Source organism: Stigmatopora nigra, chromosome 3 (genome assembly GCF_051989575.1).
Source record: "Stigmatopora nigra isolate UIUO_SnigA chromosome 3, RoL_Snig_1.1, whole genome shotgun sequence".
NCBI lineage: Eukaryota > Metazoa > Chordata > Actinopteri > Syngnathiformes > Syngnathidae > Stigmatopora > Stigmatopora nigra.
Window position 1 is genome coordinate 15016582 of NC_135510.1, and position 16969 is coordinate 15033550.

Sequence of the window (16969 nt, forward strand, 5' to 3'; positions counted from 1 at the left end):
ATTAGCTTTCTTCAAAATTTAACTGTCAAAGGACTACAGCAACCTTCCTCGTTAGTATAGTGGACAGTATCTCCGCCTGTCACGCGGAAGACCGGGGTTCGATTCCCCGACGGGGAGTATCAACTTTTTGCGTCTGCTGCTCTACCAGATACTCTACCAGTTAGTACATATTAGCTTTCTTCAAAACTTAACTGTCAAAAGACCAAAGCAACCTTCCTCGTTAGTATAGTGGACAGTATCTCCGCCTGTCACGCGGAAGACTGGGGTTCGATTCCCCGACGGGGAGTGTCAACTATTTGCGTTTGCTTCACTACCAGATACTCTACCAGTTAGTACATATTAGCTTTCTTCAAAATTTAACTGTCAAAGGACTCCAGCAACCTTCCTCGTTAGTATAGTGGACAGTATCTCCGCCTGTCACGCGGAAGACCGGGGTTTAATTCCCCGACGGGGAGTATCAACTTTTTGCGTCTGCTGCTCTACCAGATACTCTACCAGTTAGTACATATTAGCTTTCTTCAAAACTTAAATGTCAAAAGACCAAAGCAACCTTCCTCGTTAGTATAGTGGACAGTATCTCCGCCTGTCACGTGGAAGACCGGGGTTCGATTCCCCGACGGGGAGTATCAACTTTTTGCGTCTGCTGCTCTACCAGATACTCTACCAGTAAGTACATATTAGCTTTCTTCAAAACTTAACTGTCAAAAGACCAAAGCAACCTTCCTCGTTAGTATAGTGGACAGTATCTCCGCCTGTCACGCGGAAGACCGGGGTTCGATTCCCCGACGGGGAGTATCAACTTTTTGCGTCTGCAGCACTACCAGATACTCTACCAGTTAGTACATATTAGCTTTCTTCAAAATTTAACTGTCAAAAGATTAAAGCAACCTTCCTCGTTAGTATAGTGGACAGTATCTCCGCCTGTCACGCGGAAGACCGGGGTTCGATTCCCCGACGGGGAGTATCATCTTTTCGCGTCTGCTTCAATACCAGGTACTCTACCAGTTAGTACATATTAGCTTTCTTCAAAACTTAAATGTCAAAAGACCAAAGCAACCTTCCTCGTTAGTATAGTGGACAGTATCTCCGCCTGTCACGCGGAAGACCGGGGTTCGATTCCCCGACGGGGAGTATCAACTTTTTGCGTCTGCAGCACTACCAGATACTCTACCAGTTAGTACATATTAGCTTTCTTCAAAATTTAACTGTCAAAGGACTACAGCAACCTTCCTCGTTAGTATAGTGGACAGTATCTCCGCCTGTCACGCGGAAGACCGGGGTTCGATTCCCCGACGGGGAGTATCAACTTTTTGCGTCTGCTGCTCTACCAGATACTCTACCAGTTAGTACATATTAGCTTTCTTCAAAATTTAACTGTCAAAGGACTCCAGCAACCTTCCTCGTTAGTATAGTGGACAGTATCTCCGCCTGTCACGCGGAAGACCGGGGTTTAATTCCCCGACGGGGAGTATCAACTTTTTGCGTCTGCTGCTCTACCAGATACTCTACCAGTTAGTACATATTAGCTTTCTTCAAAACTTAAATGTCAAAAGACCAAAGCAACCTTCCTCGTTAGTATAGTGGACAGTATCTCCGCCTGTCACGTGGAAGACCGGGGTTCGATTCCCCGACGGGGAGTATCAACTTTTTGCGTCTGCTGCTCTACCAGATACTCTACCAGTAAGTACATATTAGCTTTCTTCAAAACTTAACTGTCAAAAGACCAAAGCAACCTTCCTCGTTAGTATAGTGGACAGTATCTCCGCCTGTCACGCGGAAGACCGGGGTTCGATTCCCCGACGGGGAGTATCAACTTTTTGCGTCTGCTGCTCTACCAGATACTCTACCAGTTAGTACATATTAGCTTTCTTCAAAATTTAACTGTCAAAGGACTCCAGCAACCTTCCTCGTTAGTATAGTGGACAGTATCTCCGCCTGTCACGCGGAAGACCGGGGTTTAATTCCCCGACGGGGAGTATCAACTTTTTGCGTCTGCTGCTCTACCAGATACTCTACCAGTTAGTACATATTAGCTTTCTTCAAAACTTAAATGTCAAAAGACCAAAGCAACCTTCCTCGTTAGTATAGTGGACAGTATCTCCGCCTGTCACGTGGAAGACCGGGGTTCGATTCCGCGACGGGGAGTATCAACTTTTTGCGTCTGCTGCTCTACCAGATACTCTACCAGTAAGTACATATTAGCTTTCTTCAAAACTTAACTGTCAAAAGACCAAAGCAACCTTCCTCGTTAGTATAGTGGACAGTATCTCCGCCTGTCACGCGGAAGACCGGGGTTCGATTCCCCGACGGGGAGTATCAACTTTTTGCGTCTGCAGCACTACCAGATACTCTACCAGTTAGTACATATTAGCATTCTTCAAAATTTTACTGTCAAATGACCCAAAGCAACCTTCCTCGTTAGTATAGTGGACAGTATCTCCGCCTGTCACGCGGAAGACCGGGGTTCGATTCCCCGATGGGGAGTATCAACTTTTTGCGTCTGCAGCACTACCAGATACTCTACCAGTTAGTACATATTAGCTTTCTTCAAAATTTAACTGTCAAAAGATTAAAGCAACCTTCCTCGTTAGTATAGTGGACAGTATCTCCGCCTGTCACGCGGAAGACCGGGGTTCGATTCCCCGACGGGGAGTATCATCTTTTCGCGTCTGCTTCAATACCAGGTACTCTACCAGTTAGTACATATTAGCTTTCTTCAAAACTTAAATGTCAAAAGACCAAAGCAACCTTCCTCGTTAGTATAGTGGACAGTATCTCCGCCTGTCACGCGGGAGACCGGGGTTCGATTCCCCGACGGGGAGTATCAACTTTTTGCGTCTGCTTCACTACCAGATACTCTACCAGTTAGTACATATTAGCTTTCTTCAAAATTTAACTGACAAAGGACTACAGCAACCTTCCTCGTTAGTATAGTGGACAGTATCTCTGCCTGTCACGCGGAAGACCGGGGTTCGATTCCCTGACGGGGAGTATACACTTTTTGCGTCTGCTGCTCTACCAGATACTCTACCAGTAAGTACATATTAGCTTTCTTCAAAACTTAACTGTCAAAAGACCAAAGCAACCTTCCTCGTTAGTATAGTGGACAGTATCTCCGCCTGTCACGCGGAAGACCGGGGTTCGATTCCCCGACGGGGAGTATCAACTTTTCGCGTCTGCTTCACTACCAGATACTCTACCAGTTAGTACATATTAGCTTTCTTCAAAATTTAACTGTCAAAGCCCCACAGCAACCTTCCTCTTAGTATAGTGGACAGTATCTCCGCCTGTCACGTGGAAGACCGGGGTTCGATTCCCCGACGGGGAGTATCAACTTTTCCTGTCTGCTACACTACCAGATACTCTACCAGTTAGTATATTCTAGCTTTCTTCAAAATGTAACTGTCAAAAAACTGCTTTTTTTCCAAACTCTGTGTGTAAAAGCACAATGTTTCAGTGTATATTCAGTGGCTCTTGATGAGACCACAGACACTGCCCAGCTCGCAATATATGTCCCTGGTGTTGATGACAATTTTGAAGCGATGGAGGTGTTGCTCACATTAATTCCAATGCATGGCCATACCACCGCTAAGGAATAATTTCACCAGCTGTTTGATGCCATTGAGAATGCCGGATTGCCATGGAAGAGCTTTGTTGGAATAACAACTGATGGAGCCCCATCAATGATTGGGAGGAAGAATGGACTGGTAGCACTTGTTCAAAAAAAAAACTGGAAGAGGAGCGTGTGGAGGAGGCCATAGCTCTGCACTGCATTATCCACCAGCAGGCCCTTAGCGGCAGATGCCTGAAGTTTGACAATGTGATGTCTGTCGTTGTGAAATGCATCAACCAAATCAGATCCAGGGGCTTAAAGCATAGAAGGTTTCATGCTTTTTTGGAGGAAATAGAGTCTGAACATGGGGATGTGCTTTACTTCACTGAGGTACGTTGGCTCAGCAGGGGAAATGTGTTGAAGAGATTTTTTGAGTTGAGAGCAGAAGTAAAAGACTTCATGGAGATAGACAGGGTTGCTGTTCCTGTGCTAAGTGATCCCAAATGGCTCATAGACTTAGCTTTTCTTGATGATATCACACATGAGCTTAATGTACTGAACAAGAAGCTACAAGGCCAGGAGCAACTTGTCAGTGCTGCATATGACAATGTGAGAGCATTCTCCACTAAACTTGTGTTGTGGAAAGCCCAGCTCTCTCAGACAAACCTTTTCCATTTCCCAGCATGCAATGCTCTTGTGGATGCAGGCACACCATTCAGTGGTGAGAAATATGTGGAGGCCATTTTGAAGCTGCAGGAGGAATTTGATCACAGATTTGCAGACTTCAAGACACACAAAGCCACATTTCAAATTTTTGCGGACCCCTTCTCCTTTGATGTGCAAGATGCCCCTCCCGAGCTTCAAATGGAGCTCATTGACCTGCAGTGCAACTCTTCACTCAAAGCCAAGTTCAGAGAGGTGAGTGGAGAAGCAGACAAGCTTGGACAAATTTTGAGAGACCCCCAGATTCCCTGAACTTTCCCGAATGTTCAAGCGGACCATGTGCCTTTATGGGAGCACATACTTGTGTGAGAAACTCTTCTCCACCTTGAACTTCAATAAGTCCAAGTATAGGTCCAGACTTACTGATGAGTATCTTCAAGCTCTATTGAGGGTCTCCACTGCTTCCTCCCTCAAGCCAAACAAATATTCAAGGCTTTTAATACAGTTCTTTTAATCCATTTATAAAAAAAATAAATCTAAATATTATATCTAAAATGGTCCGGCCCATGTGAATTCAAGTTGCCGTTAAAGCGGCCTGCGAACCAACCTGACACCCTTGATCTATATTATCATATAAAAGATGGAATTGTTTATACAATCTTAAATTTCATTGCAAAAGACAGGCTTTAATTTGTTATCATAAATCACCCCTCCTCCTACCTCGCGAGTACCGAGTCCTCACAAGTAAAATTTGAAATTTCGGCTTTGCTTGGGGTTCCGGCCTGCAAATCAAGTTAATTAATTGGGCCCAAGCATCAAACCTGCGGGCCAGGTAGAGTCAGTCCAGATTTTTTCGGCCCAATCTTACCACTACTCTGTATCCCCTACGGCCGACTGGCGACCAGTCTAGGGTGTAGTCTACCTTTAGTCCCCAGCAACCCTTGCAGGGATCCGCAGAAGGAAAGATGAATAAATAAATACCTTGCATCCAGTATACTTACCGTATAGTAAAACTCTGAACGTTGCTAAAACAGCACTTTCCGAGAGCAACTTTCAGGGTGAGGGTCTATTGATCTCCATCCATTGCCAAAATTATTGCATTAGTATAAGTCTAATTGTGACACAAGTAAGACAAGGCAGACTATGCGGTCTCAGCAGATTATATTTGGCCTATTTGTCAAATACGCTCTCCCAGGGCTTGACAAACACTCCTCCTGCTTTCGAGGCAATGAGATGAAGCTCAGTCAGCAATCTACATTATCAGAAATCAAACTCCTGACCTAGCTGAGATGAGAAAGAGGAAGAGGAAGGCCAGCATTCACTGTCAGGTAATTAAAAGCCATTCTATCAGACGTTCTCTCCTTCCTGGTACCTATTTCTTGCTATTGACAAGCTACTTAAAACACAGAGCCCATTTTGACTCTAAATACGTGAGGCACGCTTTATTTAAGGATTCAATGGGGAGTGAAAGAAAAGACATGAAGGAAGCAAGAATCATTGTCTGTAATTGAATGTACTTACTTTTTCTTGTTGCTAAGATGATGACCATTTCATTAGTCACATCTATTTGTTAGATTGTTCTTGTTCATTGATTGTAGATGCAAAGTTAGCGCTGTCTTCTGTCTTTTTTCAGAGTAATGCTGATCCAGGAGAACTTGAACCACTATTCATCTTCTGCTTTTAAGCACTGATTGCTCTTCCACTTATTGACAGGTACATCAATTGGCTGGGTCCCTTAACATAAATATTAATTATTCAAAGTCGCTTGCGGTTACTTACCTCAATAGTGGCAGGAGTGGGGAAGTTATAAAAAGAGCTGCTCTGAATTTACCAAAACTCTTTTGTCTAAACTCTGTGATCCAAATATGAACTCTCTCTCTCTCTCTCTCTCGCTAAAATGGAGATGTGTCTCCTCAGCCTTGAAGCCTCAAGACGGTTGTTTATTGACGTTGTTTGAGTCGCGACTCAGATCGATACCGTTCTCCCTCAGATGGGCCTTCAACACTAGCCCTCCAAATTGAGGTCAGGATATGTAGAGGGTTATGGCACGCCATCAGCCATGAATCGCCTGCCGTGGCTGCCGTCATTTGTTACACCTTCCTGTAAAGTTCATCTCAAAGTTGACATGTGATGAACAGGAGTGCCTTTAATGATTTGAAGGCACTACCCAAAGACCATTTTAGGTGCTTCTCTATTTCACTTGCAATTTAATCAAAGTATAAAATTACATTTTGAAGCAGCTCCACCACTGCCAGAAGTCTGAAAACCACTGCCTTAAGCAATTGAAAAAAAATGACATTGAACATTTTTGCAAAACAACAATTCAATCATTTGCGGTGGGCCTTCAAAACAGTGCAGGTGGCAGAGTAGAATTGTAAGTGAGAAAAGCCCCAATAAATGTACAAGCTCTTTAAAGGAATGGATTGCGTGAGTACTTCTCAGCTGGGAGCAGTATGCTTTCGCTGCTCTTACTCGTGTTTGAGATTCACCTCTTAGGCCCCCTTTATGGCTGCGTGTTCTCTCTGTTGTTTCTAATAAAGAGGAAATATTGGTGCCTTCCTGACCTGCTCATGGAGGCCACGGCAAGATTTATGGGCTGTGTCCTCTCTATAGAGGCTGCTTTCGAACTGTGTCTAACATAAATAACAACACCAAAGCTCCGCTGGCTCTATCACAGCCCCCTCCCCCCCGCTCACACACTAAAGTGACTTTATTGAATGCTGAATGTGTGGTTTTGCCATATGATACAGCGACTGGTCAAAGCTAGCGAATGTATCAGATTGAAATTGTCAGATTTTTTTTTGGTTTTCCTCAAATTATTTTTATGCATAAATTAGCATCACTACATGATATTTTGTGTAGTTCTGCACAGGTTAGAAATATAGAGCACATTCTCTCTTGTTTTGATGTATGGGGGTTTGAAAATAAAATAAAAAATAAATAGATTGAAATTGTCAGATTTTTTTGTTTTCCTCAAATTATTTTTATGCATAAATTAGCATCACTACATGATATTTTGTGTAATTCTGGACACTTTAGAAATATATAGAGCACATTGCCTCTTGTTTTGACTTATGGGGGTTTGAAAATAAAATAAAAAATAGATTGAAATTGTCGGATTTTTTGTTTTCCTCATTATTTTTATGCATAAATTAGCATCACTACATGATATTTTGTGTAGTTCTGCACAGGTTAGAAATATAGAACACATTCTTGTTTTGATTTATGGGGGTTTGAAAATAAAATAAAAAATAGATTGAAATTGTCGGATTTTTTTGTTTTCCTCAAATTATTTTTATGCATAAATTAGCATCACTACATGATATTTTGTGTAATTCTGGACACTTTAGAAATATATAGAGCAAATTGCCTCTTGTTTTGATTTATGGGGGTTTGAAAATAAAATAAAAAAATAAATTGATTGAAATTATCGGATTTTTTGTTTTCCTCAAATTATTTTTTGCATAAATTAGCATCACTACATGATATTTTGTGTAGTTCTGCACAGTTTAGAAATATAGAGCACATTCCCTCTTGTTTTGATGTATGGGGGTTTAAAAATAAATGTAAAAAAATAAATAGGAAATTAACAGTAAAAGGCATTTGAAATTAAGTAGAAATTATTTAGCTTGTAAACACAAATTTTCAATGAAAATACTTTCTACTAGTTGTTTTAGCCTAAAGAGAATAGAGCTGCAACCGTGTTATTTTACAGTGAATGTGCAGTAAATGCACATGATGGGTGCAGCTTGTATTTCAGTGCGGCGTGTCAGGTGGCCTGTTTGTTACCTGAAATATTCATTAAACACATCAACGGAAAGTCTGGCTGCCTTTACAGCAGACACTTACTTGTCTATAATTGATAAGGAATAGATCAGTCTGTTGGAAGTGTTTTGACGGTCTTTTTCAGGACTTTGGTGGTGTGTTTCTTTGACCTTTAGTGCTTTAAGAGTGCATCATCTTAAACATGGTTTCTGAAAATGTTGAATCTTTGTTTAAAAATAAGTTGTGTGAAAGGGTGGCATGTTTGTGGTAATTTATCTGACCTGTAAATGGCGGCACAATCTTTTATTTAAAATATAAATAAGATACTTGATGTCATGAAGCTGAAATGCTCTTTAGGCTAAATGTTTATATAATTATTTGTCATTCTTTTTCTTTTTTTTTTCTTCCAAAAACTAGTTACTGTAGATGCGACTGTAATACATTGTTTTAAATCAAATCTATTACATTAAATTTAATAATCTATAGAAGCTGCAATGTTGTATGATTGAGCTTCAATGAGGGAATAAAGCTTTATTTAAACACGTTTTTTTCTCCAACTGCCTAAATTTTGAATATTATTGTTTTGCTTTTCTATCTTCTAAGATCTGACAATTAAAACTTACATTATGGCAAGATTAAAACAACATGCTATGTGGTAGTAGAAATTAACTACCTTACATTACTAACAATTGCATGAAGCAATCATTGTTAAAATTATTTTTATTTAAAGGAATATAGACTCATAGTAAGGTAAACATTGACAGTCAAATGAGATCCGTGAATTTGAAAGTTGTTTAAAAAAGTACAGTTAAGATAACAATTACACAGTATTTATTGACGGGATCGTGGTGCCTTATTATTAATAGTGTGGTGTATTTTTATCTTTAATTGACAGATGATTTTATATAGAATGTTAATTCATTTTCAACACTACTTATTCTTTTCAGAGTAGCGGAATGGGTGGGGAGGGTGTCAACCCTCTAAACTGGTCACCAATTGGGAATCCATCCTACGTTGTTCGCACCGAAATCAGGTGAAAAAACAACGCACCATCAGGCTCTAAGAATTACAATTTTTTTTTTGACCTTTACAGGGCGTTCATTTAACTCATTGACTGCCATTGACAGCGCTAAACATCCAATCCCACATTCATTTTCCCTTGAAAAATAAGCAACAGCCAAATCCTCCATGTTAAAATTAATTGCACATCTGTCATTGTCATTTGAATGCAATAAGTTAAACATTAGAAAAAACATCTCAGGGGTTTACTTGAGGCTGTTAAAATGTCTTTTAATTTTAATATCATTCATTTAGCTTTTGCCAAAGACAGCAGAAGAACCGCAACACCATCAAGGACTTGTATATAGAATGTAAGATGTATATAGAAAAGCACACTGTCCATACAGTAAACACTGAAATCCACTAGCAGTCAAAATCTGTTGAACATTGGGCTTTCCTCTGAATATTGCTATTTAGATATGTCTGAGGGAAGCAGATGTTTACCAACTTTAATCTGTTGCATCAACCTCGTCAAGGATGTGGCCTAACAGCAGTATATGCACAATTCACCTTCATTGTCAACCATAATGCGTGTGTGATAAATAATAGTCCAAATGGTTGCCTGAGTAAACGTGTGTGTGTGTGTGTGTCGCTCCTTGGTTCATTGTGAAATATAACAAAGCGTGGCAAAAATACAAGCTCAAAGGGTATACCTGGACATGGCAGCCCCCACGTTTTCATTAAAATCTGCAGTCGTGCAGCTGAGGTTCTGTTACACAATGCGACAGAAGCGCACAAGGGCATTCTAAACTGAACACACCCTTCAGATTTGCTAGGACAGTCTTCACCATCTTATGTTATCATGCAAATGCTATGCCCTTATGAAACTAAAGTGCATTTGTTGGACTTCTGAATTGACCTTGTTGTGCTTTTGCTTTGCTACTTTTGCATAGTGCTAGTCCTAGACTGAGTTCCACAAAAATGCCCAAACTCTTAAACAATTATGATATAAAAATACAAAAAAACCCGGGACATTTTGGATGTTGCATCTTGGCTAGTAACATGAAATACTCTGGAATTTGTACATAACCAAGTCTGTCATTGTTTTGTTGGGAATTTGAGAGTCGCAGAGGTGCTGAGTGAAGGTATGTATAATTGAAGTATAGGCGACCAATCTCCCCCGCTGAGACATGAAAGTAAAGTTAAGGGAATGTAATTACAGGTCATAAGTTGACCACCTTGGACCCATCTCACTCACACACACACAAACAGTAACTGACAAATACTTTGACATTCACCTGCCCTATTTTGGTTAGTGTAGTTTTTATCGTTTAATGTACAATAATACTATATTAACCTTTCCTGGGATAGTGGGCATGACAGTGAACAGATTTTAAAATTATGAAAAGATCTTTGGCCGTTTATAGTGGAAGTGACTATTTTTTGGTCCTTAAAAAAGAAATTAAATCTTAACAATTTTCAAATGATTAATCATTTTTGTATTTCGTTAATATTGTTTTGGTATAATGAAAAAATACATTTAAGAACAAATCAAATCTTAGCAAAAGGTAAAGGAATGAAATGAAAATAAAGAAGGACCCTCTGTTTTTTTTTTGTAATGTTAATATTAACATTGCATTTCAAAGACTGTCACGGACGACTAATTGATTTAAAAAGGGAAGATGGCTGTTGCTCATATTTCAAGGGCGAATAAATGTGGGATTGGATGTTTAGCGCCGTCAATGAAAATCAATGCGTTAAATGAATGCCTTTAAGGGTTAAAAAAAAAAAAGTCATAATTTTTACAATCTAATGCTTTACTGTTTTTTTTTTACCTGAATTTGGTGCAAACAGAATGGGATCAATTCCTACTCGTTGCCAATGTGATTGTGAGTATGCATACTTGTCTGTCACTATGACTGACTGGCGACCTACCTAAAGAGTAGTTGACCTTTCGTCCACTGGGATAGGCTCTAGCACCCCGCGACCATGATAAGGATAAGCAGTCTTGAAAATGAATGAATAAAAAATTCTTACATGAAAGCCCATCTACTAATGGAGACAGTACAAAACAAAGATATAATGTGAGATAGATCAAGAGAAGAAGGTAGTTCATATAAGTAGTTATTTCTTGTACTGTGGTCAATATTCTTCAATTTTCTTTGTGGTATTTAGAAAGAAGCTCTACCTGGTTAAACTGCATGTAGTAATTGGGTCCAACTCGTTGTGGTGTAGCAGCTGCCCCCCTTCAATGGAGTAATTTGTTATTACCTCATGGCGCTCCCGATTCTCTGTGCAATTGTCTAAGCTCCTCTGAGGTCGAAGGTCAAGCCTTTAAAAGGGAATTACTTCACTGACACAATAAGAGATGACAGTTTATTTGACGTCCTACCACCACTTCACTACCCTCCGATATACACGCCTGCCGTGCATCCTTAACTGCTCTCCTGGGAGCAATGTAAGTGTGCACGGGTGTGTCAGATCCATCAGTGGGGCGGCGTGTGTGTTCAATTTCGGTTTACTTGATAATGTTCAGGACTTAAGGTTGGTTTATTATGTAGAATTCCTCAATTGATTATTCAATTGAATGGTGAAAAAATAGTTTCAATACATCAATCCTTTTTATTAACTGCAAAAAAATGCTCTGACTGTATGAAATGTATTGGTGAATTGTATCCGTAAAGGAAAAAAAACATAGCAGTAAGGTTTTTTTGTTCTCCAATATAAAAGCATATGTTAAAAAAGTATATTAATAGAAATACCGTATTTTCACGACTATAAGGCGCCCTTAAAAGTTTTAAATTTTCTCCAAAATAGACAGTGCGCCTTATAATCCAGTGCGCCTTATATATGGAAAACACCACTGTCGGATATTAAAAAAACACAAACGCCTAAACTGAAACAATACTGTTAAATATGCAGATGCCATCTTATTTTACAAAATCTTCCATCATATAGCTCCTCCCCCACTGCAAGATTTTATACAAAAAAATTCTTCAAAACATCAACAATGGCTGGCTCTAGAGGTGACTGTGTAGTGAGTGCTTCATACCTGGAAGTCAATAGCAATTACCGTATTTTCACGACTATAAGGCGCACTTAAAAGTCTTAAATTTTCTCCAAAATAGACAGTGCGCCTTATAATACAGTGCGCCTTATAATACAGTGTGCCTTATAATACAGTGCGGAGAGAACATGTAAACTCCCACATGGCATTGAACCCTTTGACCCCAGAACTGTGATCTAGTATGTAGGTTCTGATTTTGTTTTCTTCTTTTCATTTTGTGTCAAGTTTGTTTCAGCGGTGTAAATGTAGACAGACACATGCACAATTCCTCTCAACTGGCAAGGATGGTATTGTATATTATATTTCACTGTCACTATGATCTTCTGTTTAACAACCATAACCCTAAGTGGAAACATTTAAAGCAGCAGTCCCCAACCTTTTTCTCACCGCGCATCGATAAAGCTCTTTCTATTTTTTTGTTTTGTTTTGGACCCGCTAATGGCTAGGGCGACAACTTAAGACAAAATTGTGAGGGGGTGGGTCAGTGCACGAACGACACCTACGACAGCAAAACAAAAGTCCCAAGCATAATAGATATTATTTATTCCTATTATAACAACTTTTTTCATTTCACATAGGAGGGCGAGATTGAAAATTTTAATATTTTTTACTCTAACGGTCCGGCACCAGGTGGCTCGTAGACCGGTACCACTAATTTGAAGTACTAGGCCCATGTATCCGATGATATTTCTGATAGCGGCACTCAAAGAAAAAGACTCGGACACCCCCCTTCATTACTATGGATGCGAGATGTTACAAGATATTGTTTGTGTGTGTTTACGTGTGTTTGTGTCAACACATGTGGAGCAAGGTGAGAGTGACTGATTGATATTGCTTGTGTGTGTGTGTGTGTGTGTCACACCCAGGGGGTTTCGGCGAGGCGACGCAACCAGTTTGGCAGGTCATTATGACCGTGTCACACAGCAGCCGCATGATCACTTCTTCCTCTGAGACAAGAAACACAACACATGCATCTTTCCCTGGGTCATTGACGAACGCCTATCCGAGCCGATCAATTGAGCAATCAATTGAGGGCCAACTGGCAATTCCCTGCCATCAATATGGTCCTCGTTGTATGGCTCCAAAAGTGCCACAATGACTGTGGCACTTAATGAAGTTGTTAATTGCTGTGTTAAGCATTCGGAGGTACCCTCCCAAGACAGTAATGGGGAGTGGCTGAACAATTTGGCCATGCCATCAACAACACTCTGCTAAATTTAATCACAATCTAAGTGATCACAGTTGGCCATTGCCACAATGGCAAAGGCCAAAAATGCGCACAAAATAAACTTGCCATTGTTTGGAGCAAAGACTTACTACCTTCTTGCTCTGCAAACCTTAGAGGTGGTGTATTGGGTCATATAAATAGATCTGATTTAGTTTGTTTCAACAGTCTTCAATTAACCTCCTAGGACCTGGCGTCAACATGTGTGGACATCACATTTTTGGTTGTCACAAGAATACAATGTCAAAATTGGACTACAAGGGGCTTAGCGTACACTTATGATGTGGACATCATTTTTCTCAGAAACTACATCATGTAAAAAAATAATTTTGTTTTTACACTCAGGTCCCAATTAGCCTAGATATCAAAGAGAAAATAAAAATGCATGCCTTGCAACAGTTTGGGTCTTAGGAGGTTTATCAAATTTCATATTTTCTCCATTAATGAGGAAAAAGGTTGAGGCTGGATGGCTAACACTGTAGTATGTACATAAGACGTACTAAGCATGATGGTAATTTTCAAAGAGAGAACAAAAACAGTATCAATGTATAAGGCCGCATAAAAAAAATAAAGTAGGCAGACCTATAAAATGGTTTGATAGAAAACCAGAACATCATAAGTGAATAACGTCAAATAAAACAAACTTTTACGCTTAAAATGACCGACTCAAGTATAGCTTTTCACAAGATACACATCACATGACAGCCTCAAGTTCCCACTCAAGGATTGATTTTCCACTAATGTGTCATTTCAAATGCCCAATTCTTGTCTTTTCTGCAGAGTACATTTTGACAACCCTCGGGGAGGGCCCTTTATTGCTAGGGGTCCCGAGCAACTGCTTCGCTTGCCTATCCACTAGCCTCGCCTTTGGTTTCACATTACAGATATTTGTTAGTTGTTGAAATTAATTTTCCTTGAACACTCAAAGCGTAATACTCTCTCTGCTTTGCCGTGTAATTACCGAGAGGCAATTAGTTCCCAAAATGATATCACGTCCAAGTCCATTTAACTCACACATATGCAAATGTCGTCAAAGCACAAGTAGTTCTTCCAGAGAGCTGCTAAAGTAGTGTGTCTGGCAGTGCTTTGATAAGAAGTGTGATGGAGCAGTGAAAGAGAAAGTGAGACAAACAACCACTGCTGCTCTAGGCTCTGTGAACAGGCTTGCCAATGATTAAAACAGCAAGGTGTGCAATAAAGCGCAAGGCAAAGCGTTGCCTTCCATATGGGCCCGCGTACCCTGAGGCTGTGGCCACCTATTGAGCCCTGTGTGGGCCACAGTCCCCCATTTTTTTTGTTGCTTTTTGCCTCCCCGTATCTATCCCTCCAACCCCAGATGGTAAAAACAATTCTCCAGCCCTCTGCCTCTTTCTGCCTCTACTCACCACTCCACAATCACAGTGGGCCCTGGCTGCAATTCAACCATTTACTCCAGTAATTAACAACACTCACACCCCGACAGTTGCAGCCACAAGGCTACAAACAAACACTCCCAAGTAGTGTTAACAATGAAACATTGTGGACGCAAAGAAAAGAGAATTGCTCATAGGGCAAGAATTTAAAAAAAAAATGCAAACAATATTAAGAAGAAAGGTGAGGACAGCCGGTTGGCAATCCAGCAATGATTATCTCATAATTAGAGGAGACAAAGCGCTCCCTCTATCTAGTGGCAAAACACTGTAATTACTGCGCTGACAGAAAATCAAAGGCTACTTTGTAAGCAGCATGTAAAATTAACATTTTGGGCCCTCTAGCTGTATGTCCTGATTAGAAACATATTAAATCAATGCATCGCTAACTGCTGTGCATAAATACGTCCCCTCCTGAAGGAGGCTATAATTGCGAGAGCAGAAATATCAGGTTCCAATTTCACAAGGATATGGCTTTTATAGTAATTTATTGTAATGACACTATTAGGTGCTAAACGCACACTCCTATTGTTATGAGCTAAGAGTAGTTTCTGATTGGATGAGGATCAAAGCATTTTTAGCTGCGATCGCTGGACCATCCTTAACTAATGAGTAGTACTAGCTGACAAGGAACTGTATGTTTCTGTAGGTAAACCCACCTACATTAATGCCTATTACTAGCCCTCTTTTTAATTTGCGGTGCTATTATTACACGATCCATTCCTTAATGTTGTTCGAATACTTGTGGTTAAATACTTCAGTTTCATCATAGCATAATACATACATTTTACCCACATTGGGAGGATTCAAGACTGATTCCCATTAAACATGGTTTGCTGGTCAGTTTTAACAAATCCATTCCCCACTTGCCAATAATAAGGCGACATCATTGAGGTTGATTGCCTCCTTTTGCAAATATTATTTCTTTTTTTTCCCTAAAGTGAGTGGACCCCTAAATGGTGGACAAAATTCTTATTTTTATAAACCTGCTATTTGAACTGGGGTGTATCAACTTTCTATATATCTACTATCTTATTCATATTTTTTTCATATTTTTTATCTATATTAGAGTGGTGGAAAAATACTATACTTGGAGTGTCATATGTAGTGTAATCTTATGTGCATTCAGAAAATTTTAGTTTGTGGAAAAACAAATATTGGAAATTAACGCTATGTCATTTACCAACAAAACAGGATTTTGTGCATCTAATAATCAGTATTTATATCTATTTTAAATATAGTTAGTTCATACTAAATTATACTAAATAGATTGCTGCCCAGTCCAGCTGGAATACGCTTTTTTTTTTTACATTCAATAATGTTCGTTATTGGTTATCTTCGCAAGGGTCAAGAGGGTGCAGGAGCATAGCCCAGCTGACAGGAATGAATTGGTGGCCAGCTAATCGCAGGAAACAAGCTGAATGACAACCATTCACACTCACTCTCATCCCTTTGGACAATTAAGAGTGTTCAACAATATATATGCATGTTTCGGGGATGTGGGAGGAAACCAGAGTACCCAGAGAAAACCCACATAAGCCCGAGGAAAACCTGCAAACTCCACAATGTGAGGGCTGACCAGGAATGGAACCCGAGAACTTCGAACAGTTAGGCCGACGTCCTAATCACTCATCCACTGGGCCATAGCTGATTTTATATTTAATAAACTACATAAATTCGTCTTTTTATTTATACATATATTGTATACTAAATGTTAATACTATTGATTGCCTTCATGATCCAAAATGTGATGTCCAGGTCTTTGTAGGATTTATTATTATTATTACTTCAGTAATATATTTAAAATTAATCTAAAATTATTAACCAATACGTCAATTAATTTCCCTTTTTTAAGGCTTAACCCGAAATACTATATTAACCATACTTATTTAGTTTTGGGTATCAGAATGAGATCCGCTTGTGCAATTTAGTGCAATAAGTAGCGACTAGCGCCCTCTTCTGTACAACACAGACCCTGTAGCCTGGAACTTTCAGAGCAGCTCTGGGGATTTGTTTAGAATACATTTTTGTGCAAAGAAAAAAGTTCAACACAACATTATGAAGTCAGACACTAAGATGTGGAGTAAATAATAGAACGGACATCGCATCAATGGTTGAATATACATTAAAAGTCAAATGTTCCTCAATTGTGGTATTTAAAACCTTGTCAAAGAGCACCATTTGGCCTCTCATTTATTAAAATAGAATCTTGCAATCCCAGCACAAGTTCCATTTGGGGATACAGGGTGTGGCGGCTGTTTCACGATTTATGGTCTCCCCAATGAGCC

At 39.8% G+C, this 16969-nt stretch overlaps 17 non-coding genes across 17 annotated transcripts; all 17 read left to right on the forward strand.

The window, feature by feature from the left end:
- The first annotated feature begins 45 nt into the window (after nt 1-45).
- On the forward strand, nt 46-117 carry trnad-guc (transfer RNA aspartic acid (anticodon GUC)). The gene has a single exon. It is a non-coding gene; the product is annotated as a tRNA-Asp (tRNA).
- Nucleotides 118-214: 97 nt separating this feature from the next.
- On the forward strand, nt 215-286 carry trnad-guc (transfer RNA aspartic acid (anticodon GUC)). Its single transcript has one exon. It is a non-coding gene; the product is annotated as a tRNA-Asp (tRNA).
- Nucleotides 287-383: 97 nt separating this feature from the next.
- Nucleotides 384-455, forward strand: trnad-guc (transfer RNA aspartic acid (anticodon GUC)). The gene has a single exon. It is a non-coding gene; the product is annotated as a tRNA-Asp (tRNA).
- Nucleotides 456-552: 97 nt separating this feature from the next.
- trnad-guc (transfer RNA aspartic acid (anticodon GUC)) lies at nt 553-624 on the forward strand. Its single transcript has one exon. It is a non-coding gene; the product is annotated as a tRNA-Asp (tRNA).
- A 97-nt stretch (nt 625-721) lies between these two features.
- trnad-guc (transfer RNA aspartic acid (anticodon GUC)) lies at nt 722-793 on the forward strand. Its single transcript has one exon. It is a non-coding gene; the product is annotated as a tRNA-Asp (tRNA).
- A 97-nt stretch (nt 794-890) lies between these two features.
- On the forward strand, nt 891-962 carry trnad-guc (transfer RNA aspartic acid (anticodon GUC)). Its single transcript has one exon. It is a non-coding gene; the product is annotated as a tRNA-Asp (tRNA).
- Nucleotides 963-1059: 97 nt separating this feature from the next.
- On the forward strand, nt 1060-1131 carry trnad-guc (transfer RNA aspartic acid (anticodon GUC)). Its single transcript has one exon. It is a non-coding gene; the product is annotated as a tRNA-Asp (tRNA).
- A 97-nt stretch (nt 1132-1228) lies between these two features.
- On the forward strand, nt 1229-1300 carry trnad-guc (transfer RNA aspartic acid (anticodon GUC)). Its single transcript has one exon. It is a non-coding gene; the product is annotated as a tRNA-Asp (tRNA).
- A 97-nt stretch (nt 1301-1397) lies between these two features.
- Nucleotides 1398-1469, forward strand: trnad-guc (transfer RNA aspartic acid (anticodon GUC)). The gene has a single exon. It is a non-coding gene; the product is annotated as a tRNA-Asp (tRNA).
- Nucleotides 1470-1566: 97 nt separating this feature from the next.
- trnad-guc (transfer RNA aspartic acid (anticodon GUC)) lies at nt 1567-1638 on the forward strand. The gene has a single exon. It is a non-coding gene; the product is annotated as a tRNA-Asp (tRNA).
- Nucleotides 1639-1735: 97 nt separating this feature from the next.
- On the forward strand, nt 1736-1807 carry trnad-guc (transfer RNA aspartic acid (anticodon GUC)). The gene has a single exon. It is a non-coding gene; the product is annotated as a tRNA-Asp (tRNA).
- A 97-nt stretch (nt 1808-1904) lies between these two features.
- On the forward strand, nt 1905-1976 carry trnad-guc (transfer RNA aspartic acid (anticodon GUC)). The gene has a single exon. It is a non-coding gene; the product is annotated as a tRNA-Asp (tRNA).
- A 266-nt stretch (nt 1977-2242) lies between these two features.
- Nucleotides 2243-2314, forward strand: trnad-guc (transfer RNA aspartic acid (anticodon GUC)). Its single transcript has one exon. It is a non-coding gene; the product is annotated as a tRNA-Asp (tRNA).
- A 98-nt stretch (nt 2315-2412) lies between these two features.
- Nucleotides 2413-2484, forward strand: trnad-guc (transfer RNA aspartic acid (anticodon GUC)). Its single transcript has one exon. It is a non-coding gene; the product is annotated as a tRNA-Asp (tRNA).
- Nucleotides 2485-2581: 97 nt separating this feature from the next.
- trnad-guc (transfer RNA aspartic acid (anticodon GUC)) lies at nt 2582-2653 on the forward strand. The gene has a single exon. It is a non-coding gene; the product is annotated as a tRNA-Asp (tRNA).
- Nucleotides 2654-2750: 97 nt separating this feature from the next.
- Nucleotides 2751-2822, forward strand: trnad-guc (transfer RNA aspartic acid (anticodon GUC)). Its single transcript has one exon. It is a non-coding gene; the product is annotated as a tRNA-Asp (tRNA).
- A 266-nt stretch (nt 2823-3088) lies between these two features.
- On the forward strand, nt 3089-3160 carry trnad-guc (transfer RNA aspartic acid (anticodon GUC)). The gene has a single exon. It is a non-coding gene; the product is annotated as a tRNA-Asp (tRNA).
- The last annotated feature ends 13809 nt before the right edge of the window (nt 3161-16969 follow it).